Source organism: Schistocerca nitens, chromosome 7 (assembly GCF_023898315.1).
Source record: "Schistocerca nitens isolate TAMUIC-IGC-003100 chromosome 7, iqSchNite1.1, whole genome shotgun sequence".
NCBI classification, from domain to species: domain Eukaryota; kingdom Metazoa; phylum Arthropoda; class Insecta; order Orthoptera; family Acrididae; genus Schistocerca; species Schistocerca nitens.
This window is the reverse complement of record NC_064620.1, coordinates 577,851,085-577,872,266: the sequence shown is the minus strand read 5'-3', so window position 1 is coordinate 577,872,266 and position 21,182 is coordinate 577,851,085.

Genomic DNA, 21,182 nt, shown 5'->3' with positions numbered 1-21,182 from the left:
ATGCCTCGTGTAAGGAAGCGAAATGCGTACCATCACGTTTCCGACTTTGATAAATGTCGGATTGTAGCCTATCGCAATTGCGGTTTATCGTATCTCGACATTGCTGCTCGCGTTGTTCGAGATCCAATGACTGTTAGCAGAATATGGAATCGGTGGGTTCAGGATAGTAATACGGAACGCCGTGCTGGATCCCTACGGCCTCGTATCACTAGCAGTCTAGATGACAGGCATCTTATCCGCATGGCTGTAACGGATCGTGCAGCCACGTCTCGATCCCTGAGTCAACAGATGGGGACGTTTGCAAGACAACAACCATCTGCACGAACAGTTCGACAACGTTTGCAGCAACATGGACTATCAGCTCGGAGACCATGGCTACGGTTACCCTTCACGCAGCATCACAGACAGGAGCGCCTGCGATGGTGTACTCAACGACGAACCTGGGTGCACGAATGGCAAAATGTCATTATTTCGGATGAATCCAGGTTCTGTTTACAGCATCATGATGGTCGCATCCGTGTTTGGCGACATCGCGGTGAACGCACATTGGAAGCGTGTATTCGTCATCGCCGTACTGCCGTATCACCCGGCGTAATGGAAAGGGGTGACATTGGTTACACGTCTTGGTCACCTTGTAACGACAACTGTATCTATAATAATTTTTTCCTTTATGAATTTAGATAAGTTAATGTTGGCAGGGTTTTGAACTTCTTTTTCGGCTCGTATAGTGATGTTAAAGAAACTGCGAGTAACTTTTGTAATGAATATTATTATTTATGTTAGATTTCAGAGAATGTGATAATCAAAAGAAAGTGTACTTAATGTTAAAAATATTGTAAAATGTGGAAATTGTAATTTAAACACTTGGTCCATACGTAGGTAATGCATTAGAATATGTGTAATAGAAAACCTGTGGTGAATACCCTACCTGTAGGGGAGCGGGAAAAGGTGGAGGCAGGCGAGCGCGGGAAAACGCACACTGGGCGCGGTTCGGCGCAACGGGCACAGGAGTCAGTCGGAGGCGAGAGTCAGTAAGAGTCGGAGTGGTAAATTGATCCGAGGAACAAGTACTGTACCGAGGAGGCTACCTAGGAAAAGTGGATTACATTGAGCCTCGGGTACACCGATTCCGACGACTACCTGGCATGGCTATATTCTGAGGCACAATATTGGAAAGATTACGACGCTAAGAAGATGGAAAGTGCCTATGTAGCGTGAGCCTTAGCCGCGCTTATATGTGTGCCGTGCTGCCCGTAACCTCGCTGCCCGCCAACCGCCGCACCGACTTGCACAGGTCAAACCTTTATTTCATCTTTAGAAGTGTAAATGTGTGGACCAGTGTCGAAACTGTTTCTAATTGTGTAATAATAACGTGAATTTTACCAGAATTGCTTTAGCCATGACTTATCCTGATCACTGACCTAGACAGGATCCTTACCTCGTATTGTGCAACCCGAGTATCCTGAACTGAAAGTTTATAATTAGTGCAAATGAGAATTATCAGCAATCAAACTTTTGCTATAAAGAAATTTAAAAGTTCTGTGAACTATTGCAAATGTTGGTAGAAGTATAAATAAACTGAAAGATAGTCTTTTGAATTGAGTTAGCGATGCTATTTAATTAACTTGAGACAGAACTAATGACAGTTAAATTATTCAGAAGTAAAACAAAAGATTGGTTATCCATTGATTGAGAAATTTGAGTGTTAATTTGACTTTTAGTAATTAACAGTTTCAGTATAACGACCATAACAGTTTCAGGGCCCCCCCCCTTTTCTTGTTCATTCTTTCAAACCTTGAAATGTGCTGATCAGATTTGACCAGTAAAGTTAAGTTCTACATTAATCCTAAGTGCATTAGTGTTGTTTTTCAATTTTAATAGTGACATTGTATGTGGGCTTCAAAACTGGGTATCCTAGGGCAACCTATGCCCGATTTCAGTCTGATCAATATACAAAAATGCAATTTGTAGTAATCATTGATGTGTGGTGTTGTGTGAATTTGTCTCGTCCAAATTAGTACCAAGATAGAAAGCTTTAGTTCAGTGGATTTTTCCGGGTCCAAACTTTGCCATATAACGCATCATTACTACGCGTGACTATGTTTGTACATGTAACAACTTGTACAAGGAAAAACTCACTCATTGCCTAAGTAGGCTGGCGACCGAATTATTAATCAAAGATAGCATCTACTGTGATTACTTCTTGTACATGCGAACGAGCAATTGTGCTTCACATATGTTTGACGCATCACTGTAGTTATTTACTGATTACAAGTCCGATCTTGCTTCTATTAGGTACACGCGGTCAATTTATGTACTAAAATCCTTGTTTATAAGGTGAAGCCCGTGAACTTATTACAGTACAGGCTTTATACAGCTAACGTACGTCCGTATAGGGCGGCTACGTTACATGTGGCGACCGTGACAGGACATCCAGTTGTAGTCGATTACGAATTAACGTAAAGATCGAACAGTGGATGTCCAGTGGCACGAATAGCAATAAAGATCAGTAAAATAAATTGCAGGAGCGTCAGGTATAATAGTGTGGTGTAGTTGGTATCTAGTATGGATAGAAACGTAGGCAGGGTAGATGCGCCAAGCGAAATGGAGAATGCGGCTGGCAGTAGCAGGAGTTTACGCGGCCAGATAACAGATGGCGTTAGCGGAAGACAATTAGCATACATACAGTACCATGAACACGTCAACGAGCAGATTGAAATGTCGAGATCGTATCGAACACAGCAAGGGACAAAACAGGAAGTAGAGGATGACTTGGTAGATGATAGTGGGTACGTGAACGAATCCACTGACATGTTTGATTCACCACAGATAAAGAAAGAACCGAAAGAGACTGTTGAAGTAGAATCGGAACACATCGATCCTGTAGAACAAAACAGTATAAAAATTTTAAGTATGAATGACTTATTTGAACAATTAACCAAACAAATTGCAGGACAGAATGAACAGCTTAAAACGCACGTAGACGAGCAACTCAAAACACAGAATGAACAGCTTAAAACGCACGTTGACGAGCAACTTAAAACACAGAATGAACAGCTTAAAACGCACGTTGACGAGCAGCTCAAAACGCAGGGCCATCAGCTAAAAACACAGAATGAACAGCTTAAAACACACGTGGATCAAATTAAAGCACAGGTCGAAGGACAGGGAATTAAAATTAGTAAACAAATAGAACAAGTAGAACAGAAAGTGGGTAATTTAAGTTCTGTGGTAAATACTCTGAAATTTGAAATTGATAACATTAACAAAAATATGGATACTGTGCAGGGGGAAATTGTTAACATTAACAGTAGGTTCGATGTTGAAATTCTCAACATACAAGAGAAAGTAGAGCCCCTGGTAAAAACAAAAGTAGACGAAAAAGTTTTCGGTCTCAAAACTGAGATCGTAAACGAATGTCAACACGGAATATCACGATTGGAAAAGGTAGTTTTAGAAACTGAAAGGGATTTAGATAAAAAAGTAACCGGATGTGTTCAAAATTGTGAACAAAATACTACGAAAATTCAAGGCAAAATTTTTGACCTTGAGAACAAAATTAAAGATAGGCCTGGTGTTGTCTGTAATAGCACACCGATTACGAAGCTGTTAGAAGGCGAGGAACGCTTCGATCCAGCCAAAAAACATAACGGGTGGCATCCGTTAGATTTTATCAAAAATTGCGAGAGAATATTTCCTGAGCACTTGTCTGATCAGGAAAAGATAAACGTTGTAATTAGCGCCTTAGCCGGTGATGCTAAGCGCTGGGGAATAAATTTAAATACCGAACGAATGACGTTCGAAGAATTCAGGCAGAAATTTACGGAAGAATATTGGTCCGAACAAAAGCAGGACCACTTATGGCGGGAGTTTATCATGGCCAAACAGCATGATAACAGGGGCAGAAATTCTTTGAAAGATTTCTGCGAGTATTGGTACCGAAAATTGACACATTTAAGAGGCCGAAGGTCAGATTCAGAAATTATCTGGGAGTTATATAAAAAGCTTCCAGAAGATTCAAAGAGGTATGTAGGAAGCAATCATCGTAGCTTCCAAGCATTTCTAGAAAGGGTCGAAGACGAAGACCATTGGCGCGCAAGTCGTGCTAATTATCAAAATTTTGGTCATCGTAATAACCGAAATAATGACGAACGAAACGACGGCGATGGATTTCGCGTCAATGTAATACAGAGAGGAAGAGGCAGAGGAAGAGGTAGAGGAAATAATTCAGGTCGCGGTAGAGGGTATACCGCGCAAAGTAATAACGACGCGGGAAACTAATTTCCGCGAACGTTGCGGGCCAAACGGAAGCGGACAATACATACCGGCCCCGATTTGAGAAAAAATACCGGACCGACCGTAATGTAATGAGACAGGCTAGGGACAGGCACGGAACGCCGCGACGTGTTGTGGCGAAACAAGCGTCAGCTGCGAGCCAGAATGAGTCATTTCTGCCGCACAGAACGCTACATGTTAACAGGCGAGTGGAGCATCAGAGGGCAACGACCCAGCCTAGCAGAACATCTGTTGGGAAAGAAGCCGCTAGAAATACGGCAGCAGTAGATACGGACATAGCCGTCAGAGCTAATGAAAAATTTACGAGTGATAATTCCGTGGCAAAGGAACCGGCAAAGGAAACTGTGAATACACAGAGAGGTGCGGTTAGCAGTGTTTGCAATAAAATTAAAGGCGAGGATGAATTAGCAGAAGTAACTGATTGGCGTGTGCAGATCGATAATCTGTACAAGGGCCTAAAGCAATGTGAGTGGGAGGATTTTAAGAAGGAGTATGAGGCAAAGAAAGTAGTTAATAGGAAAGGAAATGATAGGGACGTCGATAAGGTGACGTGGCCCGAATTGAAAGGGGAGAGAATAAATAGCGCCGCGCAAAGTACGCGTGCCGTCAATAAGAGGCAGATTAAGAATGGGAAGGATTTGGAGGATGAAATCCTCAGCATTGACGAAGAAATAACTTCTGCTAACAGTCCGCAAATAGTACAAGCTGCTACCGATAGGCACCGCGGAGAAGGGGCAGATGATTACCTGAAAGTAATCAAAGTCCACGAGGATTACACCGAATATGAAGTCACAGTGGATGTGAATAAAGCTGAGGATGAGGCCGTATTGCCAAAAGAGGACATTGAGTTAAAATCCAAGCCTGACGACAATACAGAGGAGGAACTTAGTGCCTGTCTCAGAAAAGCTTTTATGTTAGAACCTGAAAGCGATCCGGAATGGTCGGATTCCGACGATAGTTCGGATGATGAAAGGTACGCAAATACGGACGAAAATGAATGTACTAACTTTACCTATTGTTCAAAAGTAGCGTACTTAAATGAATCTGATGCTGAGGAGGATAGTAGTGATGACTCTAGTGACGATGAATTTGCCGGTGTAAACGAAAGTGAATATACTTTTACTGAAAGAGGGTATGAGAAAATTAGTGAAAATTTTCCAGAGCAAGATACAGTAAATAGAAGTGGGCAAAAACCGAATGAATTATTTAGTAATGTAAAACAGGGGCATAATTTGCAGGAACCTCCAGATGATACTATACTGGGGCACGCCTTAATAAATGTTTTGAAGGAGTGTGAATTACAGGAACAGAAAGAACCACCTGATAAAATGATGGCAGAACAGGGAATGTTGTACCTTGCTAAAGACTTAGAAATTTCAAAACCTAAAAAGCCACCTGATGAAACGAAACGTTGGCAAGATCTGAATGTCTTAGTGAAAGATGTAGAAAATTAGAGGCCTAAAAAGCCACCAGACTTAAGTGACTGTTTTATGAACACTAAAAGACTGCCTTATTAATAAAGAGACTGGGGGCAGGGTACTGTATTTGTATATTAGTATTATGCATGACTTTATTGTTACTGTATCTCAGTGTTACCTGAAAATGAATTATTGTTTTGTTGATTTAGAGTCTGGGGCAGATTTATATCGGATTTTGAGAATGTCATGAATACATTACATCATGAAACTACAGGATTTCCTCCGGAAGAAATTTTGTTAGACAGAAGTAGTAAAAGTTTAATTGAAGAAAAACTAGAGTTTCCACCTTGTACAAGTTTGGGGTTGGATCAAAAGAAAGAATTGGTGATAAAAAGGGCAAAGCAAAAAGCTGAAGCTAGATCTAAAAGACACAATAAAAATTTAAAAGTTTCAAAATTTAAAATTGGAGATTATGTTCTTTTAAAAACCCACGAAAAGTCTAGTGAACTAAACCATGAAATTTCAAAATTTAAATATATTTATAATGGACCATATATAATACAGAATGTTCCACACGACAATGCTTACTACCTGATCTACCCAAAATCCAAAAGACCTTTAGGTGTAAGAAATATTGTGGACCTGAAACTGTATGTTCCTAGAAATGAGTGAAATAAGAATAATCAGAAAACGACTGGCAATAAATGTGCTGTATCTTATGCTGAACCCAAGTTATTCTAAAAGTAACTAATCTTTGTAAATGTCTGTATACCCTTGAAAGTGTGCTAATGTAGTTATGTAAGTTTCAGATTACCACTTGTACCGTAACTGTAAAAATGTATGGAGAAAGGATAAAGGCTATAAGCCAGATAAAAGATGGGCCTGTCAAAAAGGAAAATGGGCAGTGTATGAATCATGATATGAAGGACTGCCAAATACTAATGAGGGCAGATAAATAGTCGATGGAAAATTGTAAATATGATCCAGAAGAAGTGACAATATGAAGTGAAAAGGACTGCCCAAATCCGCATAATAGGCAGCAAATAGGTGTATTTAAATTTTTTCAATATATGTGTGTGTACTTTGTTTAGTAAGTAAGGAAATGGACTGCTATTCAAAACAAGCAGCGACAAATTATTTTATAGTGTGTACAAAATATGCAATTGTTTTGTAATTAAATGTTTGTATTCCATAATTTTAAATTATTTCTTTGATAAATTTAGGAAAAATAATTAAATTACTATTTTAGTAATGTTATGATGATAAGTTGGACTGTGCAAAAGGCACTTGAGTAAATGACAAGTAAATGTTTTTGGAATGTTAAAAAATATAGACCTATATAATGTGAGTGAAAGGAAGTAGGTGGTATAAAATTTTGGACATTTACGTAAAAGGATTCAGAACAACTGTATAAATGTAATATTTAGTGTTCCCATGAAATTTACACGTTGTGAAAATTACTGGAAACAGGGGCATGTGTAACGACAACTGTATCTATAATAATTTTTTCCTTTATGAATTTAGATAAGTTAATGTTGGCAGGGTTTTGAACTTCTTTTTCGGCTCGTATAGTGATGTTAAAGAAACTGCGAGTAACTTTTGTAATGAATATTATTATTTATGTTAGATTTCAGAGAATGTGATAATCAAAAGAAAGTGTACTTAATGTTAAAAATATTGTAAAATGTGGAAATTGTAATTTAAACACTTGGTCCATACGTAGGTAATGCATTAGAATATGTGTAATAGAAAACCTGTGGTGAATACCCTACCTGTAGGGGAGCGGGAAAAGGTGGAGGCAGGCGAGCGCGGGAAAACGCACACTGGGCGCGGTTCGGCGCAACGGGCACAGGAGTCAGTCGGAGGCGAGAGTCAGTAAGAGTCGGAGTGGTAAATTGATCCGAGGAACAAGTACTGTACCGAGGAGGCTACCTAGGAAAAGTGGATTACATTGAGCCTCGGGTACACCGATTCCGACGACTACCTGGCATGGCTATATTCTGAGGCACAATATTGGAAAGATTACGACGCTAAGAAGATGGAAAGTGCCTATGTAGCGTGAGCCTTAGCCGCGCTTGTATGTGTGCCGTGCTGCCCGTAACCTCGCTGCCCGCCAACCGCCGCACCGACTTGCACAGGTCAAACCTTTATTTCATCTTTAGAAGTGTAAATGTGTGGACCAGTGTCGAAACTGTTTCTAATTGTGTAATAATAACGTGAATTTTACCAGAATTGCTTTAGCCATGACTTATCCTGATCACTGACCTAGACAGGATCCTTACCTCGTATTGTGCAACCCGAGTATCCTGAACTGAAAGTTTATAATTAGTGCAAATGAGAATTATCAGCAATCAAACTTTTGCTATAAAGAAATTTAAAAGTTCTGTGAACTATTGCAAATGTTGGTAGAAGTATAAATAAACTGAAAGATAGTCTTTTGAATTGAGTTAGCGATGCTATTTAATTAACTTGAGACAGAACTAATGACAGTTAAATTATTCAGAAGTAAAACAAAAGATTGGTTATCCATTGATTGAGAAATTTGAGTGTTAATTTGACTTTTAGTAATTAACAGTTTCAGTATAACGACCATAACAGTTTCAGGCCCCCCCCCCCTTTTCTTGTTCATTCTTTCAAACCTTGAAATGTGCTGATCAGATTTGACCAGTAAAGTTAAGTTCTACATTAATCCTAAGTGCATTAGTGTTGTTTTTCAATTTTAATAGCGACATTGTATGTGGGCTTCAAAACTGGGTATCCTAGGGCAACCTATGCCCGATTTCAGTCTGATCAATATACAAAAATGCAATTTGTAGTAATCATTGATGTGTGGTGTTGTGTGAATTTGTCTCGTCCAAATTAGTACCAAGATAGAAAGCTTTAGTTCAGTGGATTTTTCCGGGTCCAAACTTTGCCATATAACGCATCATTACTACGCGTGACTATGTTTGTACATGTAACAACTTGTACAAGGAAAAGCTCACTCATTGCCTAAGTAGGCTGGCGACCGAATTATTAATCAAAGATAGCATCTACTGTGATTACTTCTTGTACATGCGAACGAGCAATTGTGCTTCACATATGTTTGACGCATCACTGTAGTTATTTACTGATTACAAGTCCGATCTTGCTTCTATTAGGTACACGCGGTCAATTTATGTACTAAAATCCTTGTTTATAAGGTGAAGCCCGTGAACTTATTACAGTACAGGCTTTATACAGCTAACGTACGTCCGTATAGGGCGGCTACGTTACAACCTCTTGTTCGTATTGACGGCACTTTGAGCAGTGGACATTACATTTCAGATGTATTACAACCCGTGGCTGTACCCTTCATACGATCCCTGCGGAACCCTACATTTCAGCAGGATAATGCACGACCACATGTTGTAGTAAGCTCTGAGCACTATGGGACTCAACTGCTGTGGTCATAAGTCCCCTAGAACTTAGAACTACTTAAACCTAACTAACCTAAGGACAGCACACAACACCCAGCCATCACGAGGCAGAGAAAATCCCTGACCCCGCCGGGAATCGAACCCGGGCGTGGGAAGCGAGAACGCTACCGCACGACCACAAGATGCGGGCGATCGAGAAGAAGAACGAACATACTCTAGGGCAATCGGAGTGCAGTAGTAGGCTCCATGAATACAGGGCTATTAAGACGCGCTTCAAAACTTTGCTTCAGGAAACTGAAGGAATACACCTGCAATTTGACATCTGCCAAAGACTGAATAAATTGTTGAATGAAAAGGTTTAGGGAACTACTATCATGTCCGCAATTCGCAAGGTGGATAGCTCAATGACGACTGGACGGAGAGAGTCACCAGAATATCTGCTAACTGTCCTGCCTCCTGACGATAACACAGACGCTGAGATACACGCACAACTTATAAATGCAGTAAATAACGAATATGACAATCAGATGTTGGTGATACGGTCTGGTCAAGAAGAAATTGCTGTCGCAATCAAGAAGCTCAAAACTGCAAACGCACCTGGTCTGGATGGCTTATACTCTGAAGCCGTGTCGATGGTAGGTCCACAGATAGTGCTAGATTTAACAGCATTCCTATACGAGGCTTTACGAATAGGTAGGATCCGGGAAATATGGAAACCAGCTAAACCAGTAATGAACGAAAAAGGAACGACAAAAAAGCGGCATCACCGAAAAGCTATGGACCTGTTTGCTTATTAAACGTCTCGGCCAAAGTTCAGCAACGTCTGCTCTGTGAACGGTTGCAGGCGCGCAGAGAGCTCTTGCGTCTCAACCAGTGTCAATATGGCTTCAGAAAAGTCTATAGATGAAGCGATTAATAGATTTCTTCAGAGTGTAGAAAATTCGACAGCGAAGTTTGCAGTCACGCCAATGACTGACACTGCAGCAGAATTCGACAATCTTTGGTGGCCTGCGACGTTCGTATGCCTTATAGCTCTCAGGGTCCGAAAATGTGTGTACAAGGGGTTTTTAAATTACTGTAGCGTCCATGGCTTGCGAAGCAGAGAAAGGTAATCAAAAAGGTTACCAAGGCTGTCCTCAAGGCTCCATAAGTGGTCCACTGTTCTGGGATCTTGGTACTGAACCCATATTACATCTACTCTACAGGTTATATGTTATTGTAGCTGTTGTTGCATTGTTGTAAGAGGAACAAACTAAGTGTAGGTGTTTATAAAACCACATACATGTTTGAGAAAGGAAGGCTTTCTCTTGCCAGAAATCGTTCCCTGACGTTTGAAGGAATATTTGTTTAAGGCAGCACTGTTTATAAATATTTAGGCACTCTTCTAAACGAGAAAAGAAACATTGTAGAACACGTAAAATCTGTTACTCAGAAAGTGGCCATAATTATACACAAGATTGTCCGTGCCGGCAGTGCTGACGATAAATTACCGTTGCGTGTGGTGCAATGATATTACGAGGCTATCTTCAACGCCATAGTCAACTTCGCTGCCAGTGGCTGGGCACCTCGTCTTAGATTAGGCAGCTACAAAACAATATGAGACGAATTCAGCGGAGCGTATTCTGAGGATCACAGGGGGCTTTTGTACCGGTCGAAGGTTTACTGGTAATCCTCGGGATATGCCGCATGGATATCGTACTACGTTACAGGTCAGCAATCTTTTGGACGGACCGTGAGCAATATGATCATGTGTATGAAATCACAGGAACACATAGTGGCCGAGCGGTTCTAGGCGCTTCAGTCTGGAACCACGCGACCGTTACGGTCGCAGGTTCGAATGCTGCATCGGGCATGGATGTGTGTGATGTCCTTAGGTTAGTTGGTTTTAAGTAGTTTCTAAGTTCAAGGGGACTGATGACTTGAGATGTTAAGTCCCATAGCGCACAGAGCCATTTGAACCATTTGGAACCGGAACACAGGTTATTAATAAACGACATTTAAGAGCCCAGAATTTAGATGATTGGTAGTCGGACTGGGACACTAGCAGTACGGCAAGGCGTGTTTATAGCGTATTACCAAGCACTAGGAACAGGCTCAAACTGTGCGACGCTGCGCCTACTCGAGGTATGATGCAGCTGTTAACAGGTCGCGATCCATACCTAAACCATGTGCTTCGACTGGGACGTAGCAACACATCAGTCTGTGAATGTGGAGAGGAAGGTTCGGCTGGTCATGTCGTTCTGAGAGTCTCTTTTTTTTCAGGTAGAGAGAGACTGCAGACAGTTAGACTGCGATATGCAAACAATAACAGAAAAGTAAAAAGGAATTTATGTTGACCTACTTGACACAATCACGTGGATTAAATATGTAGGCGAATTGTTGCAAAGCGAAATGAAATATAACAAGCATTTAAGGACTGCAGTAGGGAAGGCTTTTGTTTACTGAGACAGTATTAGGAAAGCGTAGCTCTTCTAGAAAGGAGACTGCGAGTAGAACAGAAGAGTGACCAGTTCTTGAGTATTGCTCGAGTGTTTGGGAAACTCAGCTGGTCGCATTAAACGAAATCATCGAAGAAGTCCAGAGCCTTGCTGCTAGATTTGTTGTCGGTAGATTCGATCAACTGGCAAGTGTTACAGAGATGTTTTGTAAACGCAATGGGAATTCCTAAGGGAAGACGACGTTCTTTCCACCAAACACTTACGAGACAATTTAGAGAACAGACATTTACAACTGACTGAGAACGATTCTACTGCCACAAATGTGCATTACGCGTACGGACCGCGAAGACAAGATAAATTAGGGCTCGTACAGAGGTACATTGATAGTCTTTTTTCCCCAGCTCAGTTTGCGAATGGAATATTACATGAAATATCTGGTAATGGTGCCTGGTACGGCCCACCATAAGGTGGCTTGTGGTGTTCTGTATGAACGTAAATGCATAGGCAAAATTGTTGCTGTTGCGGTCTACAGTCCGAAAACTCGTTTGATGTGGGTTTCCACGGTACTCTATCTTGGGCAAGCGTCTGGATCTTCGAACAACCACTGCAACTTACATACTTGGTTACCGTATTCATCTCTTGGTTTCCTTCACTAATTTTTACTCGACGTTTCAGAATATGTCCTGTCTAGCTCTTCCTCCTTTTAGTCAAGTTATGACACTTATTTCTTTTCTCCCAATTTATGTTCAGTACTTCCTCATTAGTTACGTGATCTACCCATTTAATTTTCAGCGTTATGCTACAGTGACACATTTCAAAGGCGCTATTCCCTTCTTGTGTGAACTGTTTATGTCCACGGTTCATTTTCGTACATGGCTACATTCCAGACAAAAACTATCAGAAGAGACTTTCAGCATTTAAATCTACAATCGGTGTTAACAAATTTCTCTTCTTTAGACACCCTTTTATTAACATTGCCGGTATATATTTCAAATCCTTCCTTCTTTGGTCATAATCTGTTATAACACTGCCATAATAGTAAAAGTCATCTACTACTTTAAGTAACTCAGTTCCTACTTCCCTCAGCATGCCATGAATTAATTCTCCTGCATTCCATTACACTTGTGTTGCTTTTCTTGATGTTCATCTTACATCCAACTTCTAACACATTGCCCATCCATTCAATTGCTTTTCCAAGACCTTTCCCGTCTCCGAGAAAATTTCACTGTTAGCAGCAAACCTCGAACTTTTTCTCCCTGAACTGTAAGTCCTTCAACAAATTTCTCCTTGATTTCATTCACAGTCTCCTTAACGTACGGATTGAATAACACCAGGGATATGCTACAACGCTGTCTCCTCCCTTTCTCTGCCACTGTTTCCCTTTCATACACATCTGCTGCCATTTGGTTTCTGTGCAAACTGTAAATAAGTCCTGGGTCCCTCTAGTTTACCTCCATTACCTTCAGAATTTCAAAGAGTATATGACAGCCAACACTGACAAAAGCATTTTTTAAGTATACAGGAGCTATAAACAAAAGTTGGCCTTCCATTAACCTGTATTCTAAGGTAAGTCATAGCGTAAGTATTACCTCGCGTGATCCTAGACTTCTGCGGAAACCAATCTGATATTTCCCGAGGACGACATCTACTAGTTTCTCCATTCTCCTCTAAATAATTTGTGTCAATATCTTGCAAGCGTGTGTTATTAAGCCGATTATACGGTAACATTCACACCTTTCAGCACCTGCAGCCTTTGGGATTGGAATTATTAAATTGTTCTAGAAGTGTGAAGTTATTTTCTCTGTCTCATACTTCTGGCATAGGAGATGGAGTAGGTAAGTCATGGCTGACTCTCCGGAGGATGTTAGAAGCACACACGGAATGTCGTCAACTCCATGGTCCGTGTGTCGACTTAGATCTTCCAGTGCTGTGTCAAATTCTTCTCGCCATATCCGACAGACGCAGCAACAGGGAAGTAACTGATTAATAGTTTAGTTTGGGCTTCTGCGTTAAATTTTAATATCTAATAGGCACAGTTCTCGCGTTTTCGTTTGCGTCACAAAGTAAACCGATTTTGTGACGTATTAAAAGTTCCTAATCATGGACAAATTATTTAGTTTCACCTGAGTGCTTCGGTAGTTAGGTTTCTGAATATCTGAGTATTACTAGACACAGTTCGTGCGTTTTCGTCAGGGTCTACAGTAGATTTGCGGAGCACCTGCCGATAGTCCGTTTATCTGCATCGTTTACTTTTCCACGGTTTTTGGTATGGACAGGGACTGCGATTGTTGCGTGGGGCTGCGAGCCGAGCTGGTGATACTTCGCTCTCAGCTTAAGGCTGTGATGGCTTCGGTTACACAGCTTGAGGCTGCAGTGGATGGCCACCTCTGTTGTGGGCCGGCCGTGGGGATCCAACGGACGTCCAGCACGGTCCTCACCTGTGACCAACCCACTTACTGCTCGCACTGAGGCTGACCCCTCACCTGTGGTCGAGTGGAAGGTCGCCCAAGGACGTAGCAGGCGGAGAAAGACTTCCCAGGCGGCCGCACGTAAGGCTTCCTCAGTCTGTCTGACAAACAGGCTCCAGGTGCTGTCTGTGGCTTACACTGTCGTTGAGCCAGATGCTGTCACCTGTCCTGTATCAGAGGAAACCACTCAGCCTGCAAGATCCGGGCAATCGCAGAGGGTGGGATTATTGGTAGTTGTTAGCTCGAACGTTAGGCGCCTTATGGGGCCGCTCAGGGACTTGGCTCACAAGGAGGATAAGAAAACCAATGTGCACTCCGTGTGCATACCGGGTGGACTCATTCCAGATGTGGAAAGGGTCCTCGCAGATGCCATGATGAGCACAGGGTGCAGCCAACTGCAGGTGGTTGCTCACGTCGGTACCAATGATGTGTGTCACTTTGGATCAGAAGAGAGTCTCTCTGGTTTCGAGCGGCTAACAGAAGTGGTATAGGCTGACAGTCTTGCTTGCAAGATGAAAGCAGAGGTGACCGTTTGCAGCATAGTCGACAGAACCGATTGCGGAGTTCTGGTACAGAGCCGAGTGGAGGGTCTGAATCAGAGGTTCCGACGGTTCTGCGACCGTGTAGGCTGCAGATTCCACGACTTGCGCCAAAGGGTGGTTGGGTGTCGGGTTCTGCTAAAGAGGTCAGGTGTCCTCTATAAGCAGGAGGCGGCCACACAGGTAGCAGAGGCTACGTGGCATGGACTGGGCGGTTTTTTAGGTTAGAGGGTCTCGGGAAAACAAGAAGGTCTTCAGGCACAAAGGGTGCACGCTGAACACAGGAAGAACATAGATGCAGGAACCATTGGTATAACAGTTGTAAATTGTTGTGGCTGTGTTGGGGAAGTAACAGAGCTCCAAGCGCTAATAGATAGCACTGATGCTCAATTCGTTATAGGCACTGAAAGCTGGCTAAGGCCGGATATAAGCTCCGCGAAATTTTTGCGAAGAACCTAATGGTGTTCCGAAAAAATAGGCTAAACACGGTTCCGGTGGCGTGTTTGTCGCGAAATTGAAGTAGATACTTCCTGTGAGTTAGTTTGGGAAGAGGTCATCGTTGGCAACCGGAATAAAATAATAACTGGATCCTTTTAGCGACCTCCCAATTCAGATTATACAGTTGCTGAAAGGTTCAAAGAAAACATGAATTTGATTTCAAACACTTACCCGACTCATACGATAATAGTTGGTGATGACTTTAATTTACCCTCAATATGTTTGTGGAAAATACTAGTTTTATTCCAGAGGTACGCGTAAAATATCATCCGAAATTGTCCTAAACTCATTTTCTGAAAATTATTTCGAGCAGTTAGTTCATGAGACCACGTGAATAGTTGTGAAAACACACTTGACCTCTCAGCAACAAATAATCCTGAGTTAATAACGAGCATCAAAACCGATTCAGGGATTACTGAACACAGGGTTGTCGTAGCGAAACTGAATATTGTAATCCCCAAATTCTCGAAAAATAAGCGAAAAATATACCTATTCAAGAAAGCAGGTAAAAATTCACTTGACGCCTTCCTGAGAGACAATCTCCACTCATTCCAAATTAATAATATAAGTGTAGACCAGATCTGGCTTAAATTCAAAAAATAGCATCGGCAGCAATTGAGAGGTTTATACCAAATAAATTAACAAACGATGGAGCTGATTCTCCTTGGTACCCAAAACGGGTTAGAACAATATTGCAGAAACAACGAAAGAAACATGGCAAATTTAAAAAGGCGCAAAATCTCCAAGATTGGTGATCTTTTACAGAAGCTCGAAATTTAGCGTGGACTTCAATGCGAGATGCCAATAACAGTTTCCACAACGAAACTTTGTCTCGAAACCTGGCAGAAAATCCAAAGAGATTCTGGTCAGATGTGAAGTATGTTAGCGGCAAGAAACAATCAATGCCTTCTCTGCGCGATAGCAAATGGAGATACTGCCGAAGACAGTGCTGCCAAACAGAGTTACTAAACACAGCCTTCCGAAATACCTTCACAAAAGAATACGAAGTAAATATTCCAGAATTCGAATCGAGAACAGCTGCCAACATGAGTAACGTAGAAGTAAATATCCTCGGAGTAGTGGATCAACTTAAATCACTTAATAAAAGCGAGTCTTCTGGCCCAGCCTGTATACCAGTTATGTTCCTTTCGGAGTATGCTGATCTATTAGCTCCATACTTAACAATCATATACAACCGTTAGCTCGACGAAAGATCCGTACCCAAAGACCGGAAAGTTGCACAGGTCACATCAATAATCAAGAAAGGTAGTAGGAGTAATCCACTAAATTACAGGCTCATTAGGTTAACGTCGATATGCAGCAGGATTTTAGAACATATATTGTGTTCGAACATTATGAATTACTTCGAAGGAAACGATTTAGTAACACACAGTCAACATGTGCTTAGGAAACATCGTTCCTGTGAAACACTACTAGCTCTTTATTCACATGAAGTGCTGAGTGCTATTGACAAGGGATTTCAGATCGATTCCGTATTTCTGGATTTCCTTGAGGCTTTTGACACTGTACCACACAAGAGACTCGTAGTGAAATTGCGTGCTTATGGAATATCGTGTCAGTTATGTGACTGGATTTGTGATTTCCTGTCAGAGAGGTCACAGTTCGTAGTAACTGACGGAAAGTCATCGAGTAAAACAAAAGTGATTTCTGGCGTTCCCCATGGTAGTATTATAGGCCCTTTGCTGTTCCTTATCTATATAAACGATTTGGGAGACCATCTGAGAAGATGTCTTCGGTTGTTTGCAGATGACGCTGTCGTTTATCGACTAATAAAGTCATCAGAAGACAAAAGCAAACTGCAAAACGATTTAGAAGAAAAAAATATCTCAATGGTACGAAAAGTGGCAGTTGACCCTAAATAACGAAAAGTGTGAGGTCATCCACATGAGTGCTAAAGGGAACTCGTTAAACTTCGGTTACACTATAAATCAGTATAATCTAAAAGCCTAGGAATTACAATTACGAACATCTTAAATTGGAAAGAACACACAGAAAATCCCAGCGATCAACTTCATGTGCTGCAAACTTTGCACTAATGTGTTCTCGCTGCTTGGACTCAAACCAGTTAGGGAACGTCACACAACCTGAAGAAGATGGGTCGGTCAGTTACTGAAATGTTGACCATAAAGCAGGAACAACAACACGGCATAACCTCAGAAGCACATCATTAACCAGTCGTACACAGAAAATGTTAAAGATAATGGGATATTAGTTACTTGTTAGCATTAATAGTATCTGAGATGTGAAACGAATTGTGTTAGTTGGATACTAAATTGAATTACTATATTCTTAATTTCGATACTTGAACCTTGCTAATTTGTGATAAATGTTACAATTCGTTATACTTTTATATGACAGGAACTAGCACAAATTGTGAATCACTTCACATGTTAGATAACACGGAATTAATAAGATATTTTCCAACAGGAGCGTCAGTTCACACTGGACGCCTTTTTCGTGGAGTTGCTGCAGAGACGGCTGCAGGAGGAGGATTAAGGCGGTGCTGTTACGGTGAGTGGTACTTCGATCTGTGTAAAGGACAACAGATTTTGGTTTCTAAGTGTATTTCTCGTTTCATGATCACATGGTATCTCCCTTCAGAAGGGGAATCTTCAAGATATTATTCGAGTATAGAGTTTTACGATTTTTAATATAACTGAAATGGTATCAGTTTAGATATATCACCATGGCTACAAAATTCTTTGGTCGACCCATAAACTTTCTCGGTACCCATAGTCTGCTGTTCTTTTATACCAATTGTGAACTCTGATCAGATACAAAATCCTTTCGCGGCATACGTATCTTTTAGCTCTAGTATTGGTAGGATATACTTAAACTCAAGAATCAATGGTACATACAATACCGTTGCCTACACTTTCAGATGATGGATAGCCATTCAGTAAACGTTCTCCTATGTCCCCTCCCGCCCATAACAGTTATCAAGTTCTCAGCGCAGTTTCACCTTCAGCCTCCCACGATTATACTTGGTATTTTAATCCCATTTCTTATGCTGCATGATCGTTTATTTTTCTGTCCCGTATTTATCCTTGAAGCTCTCCGAATTTGAACTGAACATTTACACAACTTGTTTTAAGAAACTCTACTATTTTGGTATGGATAGATTTAGCAACAGTCACAATTCTCTCCGTTCCTTAATGAAGATAGTTCAGCTGAGGATAATACATTCTGCGTGAGATATCGACTAACCCACAAATATTCTGATCCTTGTAACAACTATCTACCATCTGATGCAATAATTTAGTAGATCATTTCACCACAATAGATAACACTCCGGGAGGAGTAAATAGGCAAACATTCACTGTCGGTAATTTTCATATTTGCGATAATTAGTATTCTAGGGTTCATGAGTTGGTGCGATAGAAACATCCCTTCTATGGATACAGAAAATGACCATTTATTAACATGTGGTCCTACGATAATTTAGCACTTTTCTTTGCAGATGTTATATCAACTCACCATAATAGGGCGACGTTTATAATTTTGAAATTTATATTTGTCGGCAGATCACTCCGGTGTCCTCCGCGCCCACCTAGGAGGTCTGTACATCACACCGCGCAGCTCTTGAGAGCCGCCATGCCAGACGCTGAATGTGTTGACGCGTGGCCACCAACGCGACGTCTGGAGAAGACCGTCTGGCTGCTAAAATGTGCGACCGCGAAACCGCAGCCAATACCACCTGAAACCACAGTTACCAATCGAATAAACCTTTGGATTGATGATATAACAAGTCTCGTTATTTGTTTTATTTGCAACAGGCGGCGTTGTGGTAATGTAGACGGCTCGCATTGGGGTTGACTGTGGTTCATATTCTCTTCCGACCAACAAGATCTACGTTTCGGTGGTTCCTCTTAGTAGATTAATGGAAACAAATGGAAGGTTCTTCGGAATAAAACTCGTTCGAGTCTGTCCCCGATGCGAGCTGCATCTGTCATTACCTCTCCGTCGATGGAAATGCAAGAAACTGTTTTGTGCAACATTAACATTTGCCAACTACGTTTAACAGAAATATCATTGACACTAAGTATAATTCTAAAAAGAGTAGGAAAATCAATGACATTAATGATAACACTCAAAAGACTAGAGTGACTACAAAATCACTGCTCCTAAGGACAACAAAGTAGTCTCCATAATCCCAACATCTACTATTCAACACAGTGAGCCACAAGTAATATGGCCCTACACACGGAGGAACTAAAAGGTAATCAACATCTGAAGCCCTCAGACGGAGCTGGCATCACATCTGCACACACAAGTCACCTAAATCCGTAAATTCCGGGGAGGGGTGCCATGAGCTCTGACGCCACATGCCCAGATGTCTTCGATCGGGTTTAGATGTGTCGAGATGGGAGAGCCAACACATCAACTGGAAATCGGGACTGTGTTCATCGAACCACTCAACACACTCCATTCCATCACGCTCTTGCCCTTGTGATTTACAACATGCACCGTGCGTTTGTTTGACTAGCAGTCATTCCTCGCCATGTGTCGCTGCTATCGCCTGAACGGATTTATATCGACAGTAGATCGGCGGCCATAACATTCTGGCTTATCTGTGTATCTGTTTATGAAGTAGTAGGTATGTAAACAAACTCAGATGCTGCTTATAACAGAAGCATGGCGAGTGTCTTTGCGTGGAACACGCTTAGTGTAATCAAACTGATGTTGCAATTCACTGAATTGTATTGGCAAACAACAATTGATTAGCATGTGGATGTAACCTCAAACGAGTAAACAAAGAAATTATTGGTGCCTTAAGATCGACTGAAAATTCAGAGAGAGTTCATCACCGCTCCTATTTATACTTTGGCCCTTATGCACTATGATTTGTTATGACGTTGAAATTTACTTTCGGGGCTAATGTTGCAGAGGAAAATGCTGTTGCAGAAGGCACGTTTTTATTTCATTTTTTATTTATTTCACCAAAACTAAAGAAGAGTCGTTTGGGAGATTTATAGGGGTACGACATGAGCCAGATGCGCAGCACATAAGTCTGGATCACCTTCACGCTAGGATTTTATCACAGTCTAAAGTATTACCCAATATTCATGGCTGTACAGTTAACTTGAACCCGAAGAAAATGACACAGTAATGCTGTCTCAAAAATAATGAAATAGTTTAATAATATTTGGGGAATTTTAACGTACTTCGTTAGATAACAATGATAAGTTACTTACTTTACATGTTTCTAAGGACTTTTGTGTGAAATAATAACGCAGTCACAAAAGAAGCAAAAGTGATACAGAGAATGTTTGTTGCATAGTAAATATGACGAAATCAGGATGTGTGGCTTAAACCCAGTAATGATTTCATGATAACATTGTTAATATTTGGACCATTTTTAGTCAGTTGCAGCTTAAATTATGCGTAGATAAAAACTGATTAGAAATATATTGTATATTATAGACTTCTGAAATGCCTAGTACCTTTAGGCGAAAAAGTTTGGTACACACATGTAAATTCAGTAGTAAAAGAAGGAGTATTTTCTAGTCTCTATGATAAAGCACAATGTAGTTCATAGTAGCTGCTAACTGTAGAAGGAATACATAAAAAATGGAAATGGCAGGTAACAACTCACGGCCTACAGCACAAAAGACTAGGATAAGGTGACATAAAATAAAATTAATAGGTAGTTCGGTACTGCACTTGATAGTTTACAGATATGGAAACAAAATAGGATGAAACAAATAATTTTCCTTTTTAAGATGTCTCGGTGTTATGCAGTACGATAATGGAATAGTAATGTGAATTGTATTCGCCACAGTTTTCTAAATAACTTTCAGAATGTACCTGGTTACACTGTGCTTAAGGTCTGCCAGACCGGAATATCTTTTTTTCCAGAATAATGTGATAGCAAAACCGTCTACTGCTTAATACATCATACATCGTCTCCAACTCCACACACTTTTATTCTACCTTGAACAGCACTGTGACTAGTACATTTCAATAACTCTCTTCCTAATAGTTACGAAAAAGTTAGGTACACACCTCCTGAATTTGTTTATTCTTGTGATTTCGTTCAGTAGATTGCTGGTATGTACCATTTTAACGTATTTTCTAAATATATCGCTACCACAACAAATAAGCT